This window comes from Cyanistes caeruleus, chromosome 6, assembly GCF_971803275.1.
Source record: "Cyanistes caeruleus chromosome 6, bCyaCae1.hap1.1, whole genome shotgun sequence".
Taxonomy (NCBI): domain Eukaryota; kingdom Metazoa; phylum Chordata; class Aves; order Passeriformes; family Paridae; genus Cyanistes; species Cyanistes caeruleus.
This window is the reverse complement of record NC_141706.1, coordinates 47,429,202-47,446,793: the sequence shown is the minus strand read 5'-3', so window position 1 is coordinate 47,446,793 and position 17,592 is coordinate 47,429,202. Positions and strand designations below refer to the sequence as shown.

Here is a 17,592-nt window from a genome sequence, read left to right as displayed (position 1 = left end):
AGATGACCAGAGAGTCCCTTCCAAATTTAACCATTCTGTGATTTTGTGGATTTCACCAGCCATCAGCAGGTCAAGAATCTTCCTAGAAAATAGTTACTCTGTGGCTTAATCTGTTCTTTTTCAAATGTGTCCTGAATGTGTTCTACAGCAGATCCTTCTGTAGACTGATACTGCAGATGGTGCAGAAAGGAATTTAACAGCTAGGATGGGTTCCTTCTCAGGACAATGTTGCTATTTCACTTGCTTCACTTACATGAACTGATCAAGATCTTTGTGAGATCACTTTAATTCAGACTTATGCAATGCTCAGAAAGGTCAGACAGGTCATTCCCTCCTTTCCACTACTTCCCAGAACTAGTGAAGACAGAAAGCACTGTGGTCAAAAAAACTCAAATCAAACTGTTTAGTACTGTTAAGAATGTATTGCTCACCTCAGCAGAGAAGTTTATTCCAGATAAGATCTCAGACTAAAGCAAGGACTCTTATCTTCTCTGTACATCCCTAACACTTGGGACCACGAAAGGAGGGCAGCACAGCCTTCCACTGGCTCTTCCAGTCTAATGAACAGAAGAGCTCATCCAAGCAAGGGAAGGACATATCATAATCTCGTCTCACCTTCCAATGCCCCAAGGACCAGAAGAGAAAGTATCAAGAACTGCGTATCACAACCTTATATTTGTGTTCAGTGACTGATATCCATATGTAGTAAACGAAGGTCACTTAGATATCTGCAAGTAGCAAGAGCATTACAACTGATGGCTTAACTTGCACCACAACCTGACTCATTTATCTGTACAACACCAACTATAAGAGCAGAAAATGAGAAGAATATCAAACTGGAATTAAAGCCTCTTGAACACCTTGAAAAGATCTCTCTTCCATTTTGCTTTGTAATAGAAATTAAGTATTTTGTAAGAAATACTGTTGTCCACCTGGTAATTCCTTAACTCATATGAGTGGGAAACTGTGCAGTTACACAAGGAAGAAGATTCACACTTAAGATGAGTGAAGGACTATAAGCTTAAGGTGAACAGATTTTCCTACAGTCCTTTCCTTGCTTCCCTCCATGACTAGTCATGAAGACAGGACAGAAGGTCCTTCCACACATCCCTCACCAGATCCCATTCCTCCACACTCCATTTAGCTTTTGCAGTTCAAGCAGATTCCTTTTCCCCTTGAAATCAATGTTTAATTAACACATTATTGGAAAAAAAATGGGATGCAAGAGCAAACTGAAACAAAGCCAGCACTACCCTGCTCTGCAGATGCAGCCAATCCCATTAGACAATTACCCACTGGAAAGTTATTCCTCTTCTCATCCTCCTTCAGCTGCTAGCAAACATCCTCCTCTTGCTTAGTTACCTTTCTTTCCATCCCCACAGGACTCTTTCCTTTCTTAGAAGTGGCCCACAACAGCAGAAACGACAGAGTAGAAGAAGGGGAGCAAGTGCTCTCTGCGTAGCCTGACAGTATGACTGAGGCCTCATCTTTACTCCTGCTGTCTCCACAGGAGCAGCACACTGATTCCTCTGATGACCACCCCATCAGCACAGCAAGCACAGCAGAAACAGTGTGCCCCCAGGGGCACAGCAGGGGATTCTCAGACGGTCAAACTCACAAGCAGATCCTGGAACTACGCACAGCCATATGTACCCAAAGGCAGTGGAAATGCTACCGGCAGATTCAAAAAGTTTACATCATACCTCCCCCTATCCTCATCCATTATTATTCTAGCCCATTCCTTGGCTCTCATCCGGCTGCTGGGAGGTACTTGGATGCAGGGGATGCTGCAGCACTGTCAAGGGCATTATAAGGCAGGCCTAGGGCTTGAGCACCCTCCCTGCTACACACACAGGCACCCACACTACACGGCTGGTGCAGCTGGCAAAGGACAGCAGAGTCCATGAACTCCTGGGCTGAGCTGCCCTAGTTTTGAAGGGAGACATCAGGATCTTTCAGAGTCTACCATCCCAGCACTGCCATTCCCAGGACCCAAAGCTACTAGTGTTAATTAGTTCCCATGATGTGATGGATGACAAGCGGCAGGACTAGGAATGACACAAGCAGATTGTGTTTGAAATAAGCCGTCCCTCACCGTCAAGGGCAGAGGAAAGGAATTTGGAAAGGACAGGAGCTCAGCACACCACTGAGACACAACAGATACACTGACAACCCCAAAATCCCTGATACACCCTTCCCACCACCCCAGATCACTCCTTCTGCCAGCAGACAAAAAACAGGCAGGGGAGTACGCCTGGGGGAGAACTCAGGCACGTGGCTGTGAGAAACAAGAAGAAAGCTCTGAGACAAGGGGAAGCAAAGCAGGTGAAGGGCTAATCCACCTTGTAGCAGGGGCTGTATTTCAGACAGAACTGAACGTCTGACAGCTGTAAGTGAACCTCCACCACTGTCTGAAAAGCCACACATGATGCCCACAGCAGCCCAGAGTCTAAAGAAGCTAAAAGCTTTAGCCCAGACAGAGCACTTTGCCAAGCTGGCTGTGTGGTGTACAGTCACAAGAGCTGTCCACAGTGCCTGGAGAGCACTGTTTTCTGTGAACGGTAACAAGAGAAACTGTGTTCCCATCTTCCCGTCAGGAAAAATGCAGGATCTTCTAACATCACTAGTGTATTTCCAGTTGGAGTCTTATCACTCAACTTTTCAAGAACATCACTACAGAAACACTGCATTTTATCCCTACTAGACTTCAGTAAAATCATACTCAGGCTAGCCAAACCAAAAGTCATGGTTTTTCCATAAAAAAAAAAGAAAGAAAAAAAATCAGAAAAGGGTATAAACTGAGCACTAAAAGTGCCATCCATTGCCCACAATAAGAAGGCAGACCAAATTTCTCCCATGCCGCTTTTCTACAATCATGTCTTGGTCTGGCTGTTTGGATGGCAGTGAGAAGTCAAAACATCACTTCTGATTCTCAGAGTCCTTTACACATGAATTGCCATTGTCTATGCCCAGGTGAGAAGAAACAAAACAAAAGAAAAAGCAAACAACCTGAACCAAGATTATGTAGTGTACTGGTTTCAAGAAGTTATCAATCCCTCTTGTATCTTTGTTTCCAAAATCAGATGTATCTTCCTCACCACTCGCTGTATGAATTAAAAACCAGTTCTGCAAGACTGACAGACTGCTATTACTTAGAAAAGGGGGGTGAGGGAGAGATGAGAGCTGATAAAAATTTCCAAAGCTTAACCAAAATTTGGGTAATTTCTGGTTACAGCTGCTTGGGCAATTGTCTGAAAATACAGCCTGTCTTCTCTTCATGCTGGTGGGGGGCAGGGGCAGATTAAGCTGGATGCATTTTGTTTTTAAATTAAACACCACGTCTCCTGCATCATCATCATCACAGGTCATCTCTTATCCTGGCTTTTGGTCATCATAAAGCTTCTGACTCCTTCAGTTTGTTCTTGGACAGATCACTATGTGTTCTTATCAGTGATACAGCCTACTACAGCTCAGCCAGTATCCTGACATCCACCTGCACATGCCCAGAGCACAGAGCTAAAGGAGAGGGCAAAGGAAAACAGATTGGGGTGGAAAATACACTCTGCTTCTCAAAAAAAATACTCTAAAGAGCCCTGGAGGAGACTGCAGAAAAAGTAGTTCAGTAGGTCTACCAGAACACCATTGCTGATACAAGAAAAGGGGAACTAAACTCTACCTTCCCAGGAATAATCCAGACAGGAGCCCAACCATCTTGTACAATCCAAAGGTATCCTCTAGGTTGAGAGTTTAAATCCAATCCTAACAGAAAAAAAAAAAAAAGCTGCCTGATAGTTGTCAAAAAGTTGCCAAAAAGTTGTACCTGATGGCTTGGCAACCTGCTTAGAAAGGGAAGAAAGGAAGGGATGGAGGAGGCACATTTATTTCCTTTTTGCACAGGCACTTAAATCTTAAAATCCACCATCATTGCTATCACAAATTACCCCTGACACCACCTCTCACGCTCTGAATGCTTTGCAGGAACTGAGTTCTCATCACACTTCAAGGGTGCAAAACATTCAGGGTCAGGTAAACTCCAGCACAATGTCAACGTTCTTCTTCCTTGAAGAACCTTTTCACCTTGGTCATGAAAGCTCAAGGAAGGGCAAAGCATGACAGTCAGGGTGAGCTACAAAACTCACATGGCAATCATTGAAATGTACCTACAAAAATGCTTTTTCCAACTTTTCCTGTTAACAAATAATTCCTAAAAGCAAGCTAACCCTGCCACAAGAACAAACTGGTACCTGAATCACTGTGGAAAAGGAGGAACCATAAAACCTTGATGCGAAGGTGGGCCCACCAGGGAGGCATTCTCAGCGGGATGGGAGCAGGCACACAGGCCCTGCAATACATTCTGCCTGTTGCTCAGATGGCCACATCATCTTAGACAGCAGCCATACAAGAGCCCAGTGTAAGGAGGATAAAAAGGTATGAGAGAGCATTGAAAGGAGGGCTACAAAGATGGTGAAAGGCCTAGAGGACAAGCCTTATGAGAAACAGCTGAGGTCACTTGGACTGCTCAGTCTGTAGGAGACAGGGAACACCTCATCAGGATCTATAACTTCCTCATGAGGGGAAGTGGAGGGGCAGGCACTGATCTTTCCTCTCTGGTGACCAGTGAAAGGGCTCAAGGAAATGTCCTGAAGCTGAATCAGGGAAGGTTTAGGTTGAATGTTAGGAAAAGGCTCTTTTCCCAGGGAGTGGTCTTGGCACTGTGACAGGCTCCCTAAGGAAATGGTCACAGCACCAAGCCTGAAAGAGTTCAAGAAGCACTTGGACAACACCCTCAGGCACATGGTGTGATTCTTGGGGTGTTTCATGCAAGGCTAGGAGCTGGACTTCCAGCTGAGGATACTATATGATGGTAAGATTCCTACAAGCACAGGAACTGCAGCACAACAACCACTTCCAAAGTAACTGAGGTAAGAGGTACTGAGTAACTGAGGTAAGCAGGGAAAGATCAAAAAGTAACTACTGGTGAAGCTGGGCAGATGAAGCAAGATTGGCTCTGGTGAGCAAAAAACAGGGGAGTAGAGGAACCTGTCCAGGCATCACCTAGAGCAACCATGTGGGGCACTGGACACACCCCTGCCCCCATCTTCCTGGCAGTAGTTTACCACTGCACATCAAGGTCAGAGAAAGGAGAAAAGCAAAAGGCAAAGACCAGTAGCTCTGGACAGATCTATTTATTCAACTTTTGCTATTGTTTCATGAAGTGGAAAGATCCAGAAACACGGAGACCTTGGAGCAGGCACAGCCACACAGAGGAAATGAAAGCAGCAGCTGACAGAACCACAGGAGCACCTTCCTGCCACAGCTCCCCTCAGCCTGGGTGTGAGCAGCCCATGACAAAAGACAGGAGTCCTTCACACCCAGAAAACGAGGGTGCTGAGCAGGTCTGTGAGCCTTGGAGAGGGTCCTGAACGTCCTGAAATGCAGGAAAAGCTTCCCTCTCACTGTCTCAGCTCCTTCATCCCCGTGTGCTAGCCAACACGACCACCCAGTGAGGCTTGTCAGGTCCTACACCATATTCTAGCTGGGGGAACAAAGGAAGCGAACAATGGATGGAGGGAAAGACTTAACTCCTTTTTCTTCCCCACCCCAGCCTTTTCCCTGCTCCACTCAGACCTGAAAAGCCATGGCTCTCCTGCACATCCTACAACAGGAACACAAGGAGCTTTTCTCCGCCTCTCAATTCACCACCCTCCAGGCTCCAGCAGGGACTGCATGGAAATGGCGATATTCCTGTATCGTTTGGATCAACAGTACGGATAAACTCGAAGAGGGCAAGAGAGGATGGCATGGGAGGATGAAGCGAGAATGCTTTGTTTCATCCTGGCTCCAATGCAGCCCACCCCCTCTCTCAATCTCAATGCCCTCCAGCTCGGACGTGCAAGGAGGCATTGGAAAGGGAGGGGACCTGGGATGCTTATGAATTTTGTTTCCCCTATCAAGGGGTCAGCTCACTCCCCCGAGCATGCCTGGCTCTGACGGAGCTCCCTGGAGTAACCTTTATTCCAGTGTGTCACAAGCATGTATTTCACGGATGGTTACACTGCATCATTATCACCAGACGTTCATTTGACCAAAATAATGTTATTAGCATCGTCAGGTCCATTTCCCCCACACAATTTCTCCCTCCCCAGTACACATACACTCCCTCCAACCCCCAGGCCCCTGCCATCCACACAGGGCACACCCCTCCCCAGCACAAAATCTCATGATGTGTGACACAATGTCCAGGAAAAGAGAACGGCAAGAGGGGCTGGCGAAATGGATGGACGTGCCTTTGGCAATTACTGCGTTCCTTACCCTCTGCCAGTGTTTACCAACCACACAGACGCACAAAGATGCACACGCAAAAATCAAAATTAAATCACCGACTATCCAAAGTACAAGACTATGGGTGTACGAATGTGCCCAAGCTGCGGTCACAGTCCTATCGGGAACCCAAATCCGTGTGGCATGAAGTAAAGGTCATCGTGCCACTGTTGTGATGCACTAAAAAAAAGCCGCAGAGCCATCAGGATGTAACACAGAATTTTCTCGTCAAGGGATGAGAAACCTTCGGGGGAGTGGGGGCTGGGAGGAGGAAAGCGGGTGTGCGGATGGGGGGGATGGGGGAAAATGGCAGAAAATGGGGAGGAAAATGAAGAATACAAAGCTCCACTTCGCTAATCCAAGATAGACAATCCATCCCTTCCCCCCTCTCTACGCCCTCCCTCCCTCCGAAATGTTGGTGCAGATGGATTTCTGTATCTTGGTTTTGCAGCAGTGGGTCTAATGACTCCCATACCAAACCCCCTCGCTATGATAACCCCTCCCACTATTTTTTTTTTTTAGACCCGGCTGAAGAATAATGTGTTTTTAGAGATAATGGGTTTTATAAAAAGAAAAGAAAAAGGGACGCAGCGCAGACATTATGCGAATAAGCTGCTCCCCGCATCACCCCCATCTTCTCCCAACCACACATTCTGATTTCATCCCCTCCCGTCATTCTCCAGCCTTCCCCGATCGGCTCCCCCAAGGAAAGGAAAAAACCCACAATGCGATCTGGGTAGCCGATCTCAAAATCCCAAGCACTAATCTGCTTGAATTTGTTCTTCCCCTTATATAAGCAGCAGCACGTCAACATGTTCAGTGGAAACGCAGCGTAAAATGAGGCCAGGCTACAGCCATGGAACAGGGGTGATATCGGCAGATATCGCTTCTATCGAGAAGCCATCGCCACCAGGTTGATGAAATCAAGTATTGGGCTTCCAGCCGTTCCCCCTTGCTTAATTTAGTTATTTTTCAACGCTAACTCTAATTTTACTTTGCTTCATTTTGGTTTCACTCTACTTCATTTTTGAAAGGACAAAAGTGAAATAAATAATTAAAAGCCTAGAGACATACCCCACCAGAAGGTGCCCGAATGCTCCAGAAAGAGAATCCTCACCTCCTAACTTTGGGGTTTGTTTTTTTTAAATAAATAAATTTATCCTGTTGCTCACATTATCCCCAAACTTCCAGTGTCCCCAGCTGCACCTCCTCACTCCCAAAAACCAGACACTTTGTTAGCGAGAGATAAATGTTTAAGAAAGTGCCGAATACTGAAAAGAAACTGATAGAGAAATGGAAAATTATGTCTATACAATAATCCAGTTCATTCAGCTGATAAAGTGCGTTCAGTCGCAAACCCAGAAGCAATAATCTCTGCAACCTCCTCCCCCCAAAATACTACTAACCCTTATATAAACTTGCTCAGCGTAACATTGATGACCATTTTAAATGAAACCAGTGATAGACGTAACACCTTTCTGGTTAACGTTACAATTAATAGCTGGCCGTATCAGCACGGCAAACAAAACCTTTTGTTATCAAATTTTCCCTCACCTACTCAACATCTCTTTTAGACTTTTCACCAGTCTAGTTAAGAGTTCGCCCCCTCAAAAAATAGCCCCTCAAAATATGCAATAAAGAGGTATTGGTGAGCGGTCATTTCAATATTCACCTTTTTAGGAGGGTTGTGTGCTTATCTCAGAACAATTACGGGTAGTAAAAAATACAGGAGGGACAAATATAATATAGAAAAAAACAAAATAATTTCTTAAAACTATTTGCAACGAAGTGTTGAACAGTTTGACCACAGAAAGGTGGAATGAGAGCTTGGAAAAGCAAAAAGCTGAAAGTGTGCTTTTTATAAACGATTCAATGTTTTTAGCCCCGGTTCTGTCTCCCCAATCCTTTGGTTTTTCTGCCGCTGATCTCATGCTTAATCTTTTTTATTGTTTTCTTTTGAAGGAGGAGGGGCAGAAATCAGGAAGAAAAAAAAAATTGAAATAGAAAGTATTCAATTTTGACAAAATACATTCTTAAAACATCACCGTTAAATATGTTATTTCTAGCCACATAAGATTACCATTAAAATAAATTTAAGAGTAAGCAAAAGACAAGTCACCTGCAAAGCACCAGAGTCGGTGCCCTTAGGTAGGAGAATTACATCACTCCCTGACTCAATGGTGTTTTCTTTTAAATTATAAAGCAGGTGTATCTTTTTTCTTATAGAAAAAAAAAAATAAGAAAAAACAATACAGCGATTATTTCACATAGATTTTGCACGAAAAAAAGCACTGAACCAACCTTTAAGGTCACTGACTGCCTGAAAACCCACAGCAGTCACTCACGGTGGAAGTTTTCAGGCAAGACGGCTACTAAATCATTAATACAAACAAATGGAAGGCGGGGAAGAAAGGCGCTACCGTTATAGATCCGAAGACTTGGAAGAGGCAAAAAATATTAAAGGAAAAAACTTTCATCTTCAGCCTCTCTTCTTTTCTCGTTAGTATTTATTTTTTTTTTAAGAAATCCTTAAGCTTTAGTCAAACAGCAGGCTCACTCTAAGGGTCTGCCTGCTGTAACACAGCGTAGTATCTTCTTTTTCGAAAGCCCACCCCCCCAACCAATTTTCCACTGCAAAATGCCCCGCCGCGGGAACTGCGATCTCCCAAAAAAGTCTGACCAAAGGAGCCGGAGCGTCCCGAGGGTCGGTGCGCGCCCACTCCGCCCGGGCGGGCAGCGCCCAGCCCCGCCGGGGCAGCAAGGAGCGAGGAGCGGGATAAAACGATCCGAAATAGTTGTCGTGAGAAGGGTGAGAAACCCACCCGCGGAGCTCCGGAGCGGCGGCGCTCAGCGCTCGCCGGGCGGGCAGCCCCCTCCGATCCGTGCCGAGCCGAGCCGAGCCGCCCCCCGCCCCTCTCACCTCCGCAGCCGGGCGGGCGCCGGCCGCCGCGCCAACTCGCGGCTCGCCTGCGCTGCGGGGCAGGGGGCTCCAGCGTGGCCCCAGCCGCGGAGGCTGCGGGGGTCCCGGGGAAGCTGGGCTGGGCTGGCCGAGCCGAGCCGTGCCGTGCCGTGCCGGGAGAGCCGCGGGCGGCCGCGGGCGGAGCTGCGCAGGGCTGAGCGCGCCGCGGTGCCGGAGCAGCCCGAGCCCCGCGCACGCCGCCGCCGCCGCCCCCTGCTGCCGCCGCGCCCGCCCGGCCGGCCCCGGCTTTTAAAGAGACCGCGGGTCCGCGCCCCGGCCCCCGACACGGTCCGCCCGGCCCCGACAGCGGGCACGGCCCCGGGCACGGGCAGCAGCGCTCCGCCGGGCTTCGCCTCCCACGCGTCCGCCGCCTCCTCCCAGCAAAGAGGTTCGGCGGCTTTTGGGCTGCCTTCGGCCCGTCAGCGTCTCATTCCTCGAGAGCTCCTTCACCGGGCCGGCACGGCATAGGGGGATTTTGACCCGCTGGTCCCAGCAAGGCGAAGCCGGGCAGATGCGGCTTATTTTTCCTTCAGTTTGCCACCAGGGACCGGCCGTCTGAGCAGAAGGAAGCAGACAGTCACTTTCATGAGTACCACAAAACCCTTAAAGTTCACAAAGAATTTTCCTTTGGAGCTCAGAGTTTGACCCAGACCTACTGCATATTTCAAGTCAATTTATCCACTGCCCATTTCATTTAAACCAGCCAGTAAGTTTCCTTGTACAAATATCTCAAACTTTTTATCCACTCATTTCTCTACTTTTCGAAGAGAGAAAAACAGCAACTGATAGACGCTATCAACTATGTTGGGGTCAGTATCCCCATCATTTAGAGTGTACATCCTAGATATTGTTATCACTTTATCGCTATTAGTACTTAGCACAGCAAATGTACTGTCGGGAACATATATGTAAAGTTTTTTAATATGTTATCATGCTAAAAAGTCCACCTCAAAGAACACTATCAGACAGGAACACTATGCACATGCAGTGCACACAAACCCGAAAGTGAGGAATCAAACTTTCTGGCCCCTCTTTCCAGACTCTGTGGTCTTGTAAAATTTGTGTATGAAGCTCATACTGCAACACCAGACATGCAGAAATGCATTTGCCTTAGGGACAGACTACAAAGCCATTTGTCTTTCCTTCCCCCTCTGATCATGTATCCAAAGGTTTTTGTCTTTTTCTACATTTTGCATAGCAGGCAACCTACCCGCAGTACTCAGTAAATAATAAATAATTATTATTTTACACAGGATGTATTGATCACCTTCCTACTATTGAAATGCAGCTGTGCCTGAGGTGGATAATAGCCACACAGAAACACTAAATAATAGTTACAAGTAGTATTAGGAGCCCCTTGGGAAGTTTCTCTGCAAAACACAGTCCTTCACACCCCCTAACAAATTCATATATATTTACAGAGAAGATGACAGAGACCTATTTCAACAAGGTGACTATGTCCAGCAAAGAGGCATCTTCCTAACCCAAAATCAGCATCCCAAGAGCAAGATTTTATCCCTTTGCATGTTTGTATTGCTGATTGTTTTTAACTTGTTTTATATGGACAACATAAAACAGCAGTAAGAGCTATCAATCCCTTCTTAGGGCATGGGATTAGATCCTGGTCTCAATTACTGTGAAGAAAATCAGGTATTACTTTGTTTTCTTCAGTAGTTAACTCCATATTTAAAAAGTGCATCTGGCAACAAAATCTGGCATCTAGTACATTTCTTCACTTGCTGGTAGTTCTGGCAATTTAGCATTTTGTAGTTTGCAGTTTATCAAAGTAATGATTTGTTGAGATAGTCTTCTGAAACTGCACCACCTCTATCCCTTCCCAGTCCAAGGTCTTCTACGACCATGCACACACATACTTGCATCATATTTGGTCTGCCTGCCTATCAACATAGTGTCTTCTATGTAAAATCAATGACTACAGCATCATCTCCACTTCCAATTCCAAATTTTACCTCTTCGGTTTAGCAGACAGAAATCAGCATGTCCTTTGTGAGAAAAAAAACAAACAACCTAGCAATTTTTAACCTAGCAAATTTTAATTAAGGTAAAGTGAGCCAAAAAAAAATTGGGGAAAATAAGCTAGTTTGCATCCTATCCTTTCAACTGGTAAAAAGAAAAGCCTAGGACACCCATATATGAAATGTCTACAAATTAGAAAGAGAGATAGAAGACTTCATCTAACTGAGAAACTTCTATTCAGAGCGCAACATTGAACCAAAGAAGATAACAACTACTTCGGGAAAAAATCTTACTGTGTCTAACTCGGACGCATAGACCTTTACTTCTGAAAAATTGTTACAGTGAGGAACCAAAATAGCAGACATCATTTTATAAATAGACACAGAATAGTGAGAAAATATTAGAAGAGCAGGAAAATTTCATTAAGGTTGGAAGGTACATCTTTGGTGGGTTGTGGAGCAAAACAGAGACAAGAGGAAAGCAGTGCAATACAAGAAGTTCTTTGTCCCGCAAACAATGCTCTAATTGCTCAACAGAAGAGTGAATTTTTCTGATTAATTCCTCTAATTCTTTCTTTCTTTCTTTCTCATCTCTTGCTCTAGCCCTGACGTCTGCAAATAAGTTGAATGGAGATGAAAAAAAAACCTCCTACAGTGAGGTTTGTACTAGAACCCTCTAATACTACTCATCTCCCCAGTATATGTCACTGGCATTGTGGTGAGACTTTTTGGAATGTATGACATGCTCTAGATGAAGTGTTTTGTCCCCATCTAGAAGATAATTAAATACATCGGACTTTTTCAGTGTCTTCATTAAGAAAATAGACAATTTCCTTTCCAGAGGGCCTTAAAAGTTAGCAGTGACATAGATTTATAGACCTAGGCACCTGACAATTCCCTCCCAATACCACCAGAGAGAGAGAGAGAAGAGGCAAGAACACACCTTCATAGAAATGCCATTCACCTTCTTTTGCTTATTCCCTTTAGAATAAATTTCCAAAACTTTTTACCAAGCCAATGGGCTTTTTATAACTAAAAGACAAAATGCTGTCATAAACTGGGGCAATTCAGTCAGTGCAATTTCAATAAATCGCTTTGTGGGACTGCTCATCTTCAAGGTACTTATTGTGCTCTGGGCTTGCTAATTCAGGGCAGGAGCTGTAGTAGGCACCACACCCAGCTTTTGCTTAGATCTTGCTAGGGGAGCGAGCTGGCTCACAGAAGCTACCCATCTCCCTGATGCAATATAAAATGCATGTGGCTGTTATCACCAGTTCCTGGTTCATCCCTTTCCTGTTGAGCAGAGGGGTGATGAAAGAGAGGCAGCAGAGCCTAGGAAAGACTCTGGAAACAAAAGTTAGAGGCATCATCCATCATGCCAGGATGTCCAAATGCTGCACCACCAAGATCTAGAAGATTCATTCTAAGCTAATGCCCTGAGTATGACAGCAGGAGATAGGAAAAGGGGCTGCACTGCAATATTGACCCGTAGAGTATAAAGTCCTGGTATTCCGCCTTAGATTCTCTAAATGGCATTCTCCAAATCCATGAAAATAAGCATTTGTATGGTACAGTTTAATGGAAATGAGGCTCAAGGGGAATTTGCCATTGAAACAGTGGCCAGAAAAATCTGTGCAACATGGCAAGAATGCAATTATTCTCTCTGGCTTTTTCTTTTTCTTCTTTTTTTTTTTTCTTTTTATTTTTTCTTTTTTGCCATGTTAGCATTTTCAGTGTCTTTCTGCCCAGAAGTTAATACCCAAGGTGAATTTACAAGCTGCAGTCCAAACTGTGATCAGATCTTCTTGGTTGTGCCAAACAAAGCTGATCTTATCTTACTGGTGACCTTATTCTACTTGAGAGAGCAAAACTCATTACAATAATAAGAAATAACAGAGATGGGGGAAAGTGATCATGACAGTGCTTGGTCAGGACTCCCTTTACCATCATTTCAGAGGATTAGTTCTAAGCTCTACTGCAAACACCATTTTTAACTCCAACTAGAGGTTCAACTTCCAAAATTATTCTGACCACTTGCAGGACATCACCATTTACTCTTGATTAACAGACTTTTTCCTCCTCCAAGCATGTTCTGTTGCATTTATTTAATAGAAACTGTACACACTGTATACAGAAAGTAATTTTCTGAGCATCATTTTGTTTAAGTGAGTGTACAGGGGACAGAAACTATTCAGACACAACTTTGAGCGCGTGGCAGTGTATGAATGAACAAAAAAAGCTTGATGTGTCTAGCCAAGAATGTAAGGATGAACCCATTCAGTGAAAGGATTCCTTGTGGGAAGAATGCCTGAGAGAGATTAAATAAGTGGGGTGTGTGCTAATACTGCAAGAGCAAATTCAAGGCAATTAATTTTCATGTAAGGAAAAAAAGTGTATTTCATTGAATCAACTGATTTGTACAAAGAAATTATGCAAGCCCTTCTCCAACTTTCATACACTATGTTCCACCATCTTTGAGAGCATCATTGTAAGAGGATCCATTGTTTGTATGTATTTACACATAAGCATTAAAAAAAACAGATGAGACAGATGTTGGTTCATGCTCAGTTTTTTGAGGGAGAATAAAATAAAAGCCGCACATTCTTTAAGCCAGTGATACAAAACCTAACTTGTCACATTGGCTTTGTGACCTCCACTACCAGATATTACACACATATCTACATCTCATTCTAAGACAGAATGACATCCATTGCCATCTCCCATTGTCAACAAGCCCACTGTGACCCTGACTCCATGCAGGCCAAAAGGAAGAAAAACACTTCCTAGGGGCAGCAGGTAGCATCCAGTGAAATGGCCAAATCCAAATCCACAGTTCCGAGTTAAAGCACAGCCTTCCAACAAATATTTTCACCAGTTTTGAACTCCATCCTTTCTTGCTTCTTGTATCTTATAACTGCATGAGATCACTCCAGTTCCCATGATGTCATATCCAGTTCCTCACCTGCAGTAAGACTCAGTAGATCTTTATTACTTACTACCTCTTCCACTTGAAGTCTGCCTCCTCTCCTTGTTTCTGAATCCTCAGATGGAGCCATGAAAATTAACCAATGGCATCACAGTGTGCTTTCCTGGTGACAAATATCATGTCATACCTGTTTATCCATCAACAGGGTTGGGTAAGAATAGGAATTGATGAGTACTAAAAGAGGAAGAGCTAGAGAGACATGCAATCAGAAAAGCTGGATTTAACATGAGTGAAAGATAAATCTCTCTTTAATAAAATATCTAATGTAGTGCAACCACAGGAGCTACTCCTTGAAGAACTTCAGCAGCTCCTCGAGGAAGATTAAGTATTATTTCCCTTTTGCCTTTGACCCCATGAGTGACCCTGAAGTGCAGACACCTTGATTGTTCAAGATCATTGGTACTAGATAGGGACATTTCTTGCTGTATCCACTAGTTAACTCTCCAAACAATGTTGGAAACACAGTTTGGGACTTTGTATCTGGTATTGCATTCAGACTTTAGGATCAACCCCTAGTAATCTCATGTCAAACACTTACCCATATCCACACAAAACAGAAACCCTTCCCAGACAACAGGAGCAGGTGGAATAAAGACATCAGTGCAGAATAACAGTATTGGGGCATGACAAGACAGGCTGCCCTCTCTTTCTCTGAAAAAGCAAACCCCTCAGATTCACTGCAGCACCCTTCTCATGTATGAGTTAAGTGTAGATTCCCTCACAGAATTTCTTTTATCCCATCAGCTTCTGAAAGGTGTTTGCAAGCATCATGTTATAAGTAACTGATATGCTGGGAAGCTCTCAGGATAAGGAACAACCAGTGCCTTTCTAATAGTTCAGTTATCTCATTTTAAAACTTCATGCACTATTTTGGATAAACATGATAAAGATGGAAGAACTGTCATTTTCTCTGCTCACATGCCAAAAACAATGTCTTCAAACATCATTCTATCCATAGGGGGATGTACTTCTCATTCACAATCAGATGCCAATAAATGTCTTTTTTTTTTTTGGTATCAATCTATAAAGTGAAGATTTAAGGTGAGATAAGACAACCCAAATAGGACTCAAATAAAACCGGGGCAAGGGGGGAAAATTCTCTTCCTGCTGCTATAAAACAGTGGAGACTGGGAATTTTGTAGCTTAAAACAAAATCCTTCAAGGAGCCAAAAAGAGAAGAACATACCTTCTTCTCACTTAGCCAACACTATTTTTGACAAAAGCCTTTTAGCTTCTGTTTGGTGATAGGCATGGCATATCTCCAGGGCAAGCCTAAACCATTGCTTTTGACCTTTAAGCACTATATGCCTCTTTTCCAAAATTAATAGGCATTAGGTATCCATGCTACTTAAGCACTTTCTAAAAATCCTGCTGCATACCTATCTAGGAAAATCCAACCCTCACCACTTTGTGTCTCATCATGTCTTTTCTCAAAGGAGGTTAAGCCACCACTGACTCCCAGGCACTCAAGGAGGTCCATAATGAACTAGCAGCCAGGACTCCTACATGCCTCCCCTCCAGACCTGGTGAAAGACCTATGCTGTGAGGTTGGCAGCAGGCCTGTGTTGCCCAGTTACAGGTTCTGCACCCATCACTCTGTATTAAGGCATATTCTTGCATTTCCTGGGCTCAGTCTAGGCTTTAAGACAGGCAAGTTGAAAAGCTAGACAAATGCATATATTCAAAAAAAGGGACAGCAAAAAAAAATGGAGAGCAGTTCTCCTTCTATAGCCTGGCCCCTGTGTCCCAGAGCAAATACAAACCTTGCTTTAGGGCACTATATAAATTGGTATTATAAATTCAGATGGTGCACCAGGGAGTGCCTCATTCTGTATGATTGGAGTCATTCTCAGGAGCAGTTCAGGCACTCAGCCTGCCACATGCGACTGCTGCCCCAAGGGCTGCCATTACAGATGCATTATTACAAAGCGCTGCAATAAAGCATGAACTAAAACAACTTCATTGAAATGAAGATTAATACTGAACATGTGTTCACCTCCGTACACTCAGAAGGAACAGTCCAGCAAACACAAGCACCACAGTGCTGGGGCTGATGGGCTAGGGGAGCAATGTGCTGGCCAACCACTGCTATTGCTGAAGGCAAGCAATACATTTCCATAGCATCTTTTAAGTGTCCACGGATGGATTTAATGCAGCAGCTGTGAAGCAGAGAGCGAGGCAAGCAAAATATGTAGAGTGCTGAAACACGCAGAAAAGTGAGCTGTGTTTGAAGCGGAAAACAGAGAGGAATGCTTCAAACCTAGAGAAGAAATACCATTCACTGCAGAATGATCCGTGCCTTTAGTTATCACAGGCTTCAACGGATATTGATGGATATTCTCAGCACTTCAAAGTGTTGTACCCCCGTGAGACTTAGAGGTGAGAAAGATCAGCTAAGGTTATTGTTCTTCCTCACTTCCTACTCACAATCAGAACAAGATTATTCCCCATGATATATTTGTTGGTGCCATTGTCACCTCACTTAAACTCTCCTATACCATACAACTCTCACTACCTCCCCCTTCTGATGCCCTTTGAGAGCCTCATAAATTTCACCACTGACATAAACTGAGGGCCACTACATCTATATATTTCCTGCTCAAATTAAACTCATGATAGTCTGTAATGGCCCAACTTTTATGCTTCCTTTTCCTGACGTAGGTTTTTCACTCTTCCTTTCCTTGCAATCATTGTAAGGCTCCTAGCAAAGCTAGCTGTGAATACTGACTACAGGTCCCAGTGGATTCATTCCTTCATTCTAGCAACCAAATTAGACCTGAACTTGAAGTAGTAAGTATAAAGGGATCTAGAATAGACACAACCCATGACACCCAGAAGGAGTGACTTAGTTCTGGAGTGAGTACTCCTAGATCCCTTCTAAGTTTCTGAGACATGACCCAATATGAAGGCATTGAAAGGCAGCACAACATGGTCTTCTTACTAAGGGAAAAAAACCAACACATGGGGAGGGGCAGATGGCATTTCACAAGAGAAAACAAAGCATTGGTTGCTATATTACACCTCCAAAGTAACAGATTCATGATTAATCTGCATGATGGTATTTTGCACTTTAAGGAAAAAGCAACAATCTTCTCTGAGGGCGCATCTCACAGAACAGAGGCTTTGACCCTCAGGAATCAACTGCATGCAAAGGCCTTTATTTATCATTTAGCAGTGTTTAAGACCTCACAGATGATCTGTGTTTGGCATAACACCCAGATAGGCACATTTTAATGGATGACACAGGTAGCTGAGAAAAAAAAAAAGAAAAGAAAACAAACAAAAAACAGAGTCATGCATCTCTGTATATGGGCTGGAAGTGAATGTGGGGGAAATCACAAATAAGAGAA

General features: G+C 44.2%; 1 protein-coding gene across 2 annotated transcripts in view; it reads right to left on the bottom strand.

Moving 5' to 3' along the window:
• NRXN3 (neurexin 3) overlaps positions 1 to 17,592 on the bottom strand; it is a 972,437-nt gene that overhangs the window by 950,835 nt on the left and 4,010 nt on the right. The window contains exon 1 of one of the 2 annotated variants that reach the window (XM_086893497.1): positions 9,242 to 9,430. The exons of the other annotated variant lie outside the window; for it this stretch is intronic. The gene's annotated coding sequence lies outside the window, so the exon portion shown is untranslated. Of the gene's footprint in view, positions 1 to 9,241; positions 9,431 to 17,592 lie in introns of those variants that run through there. 2 annotated transcript variants of the gene reach the window in all.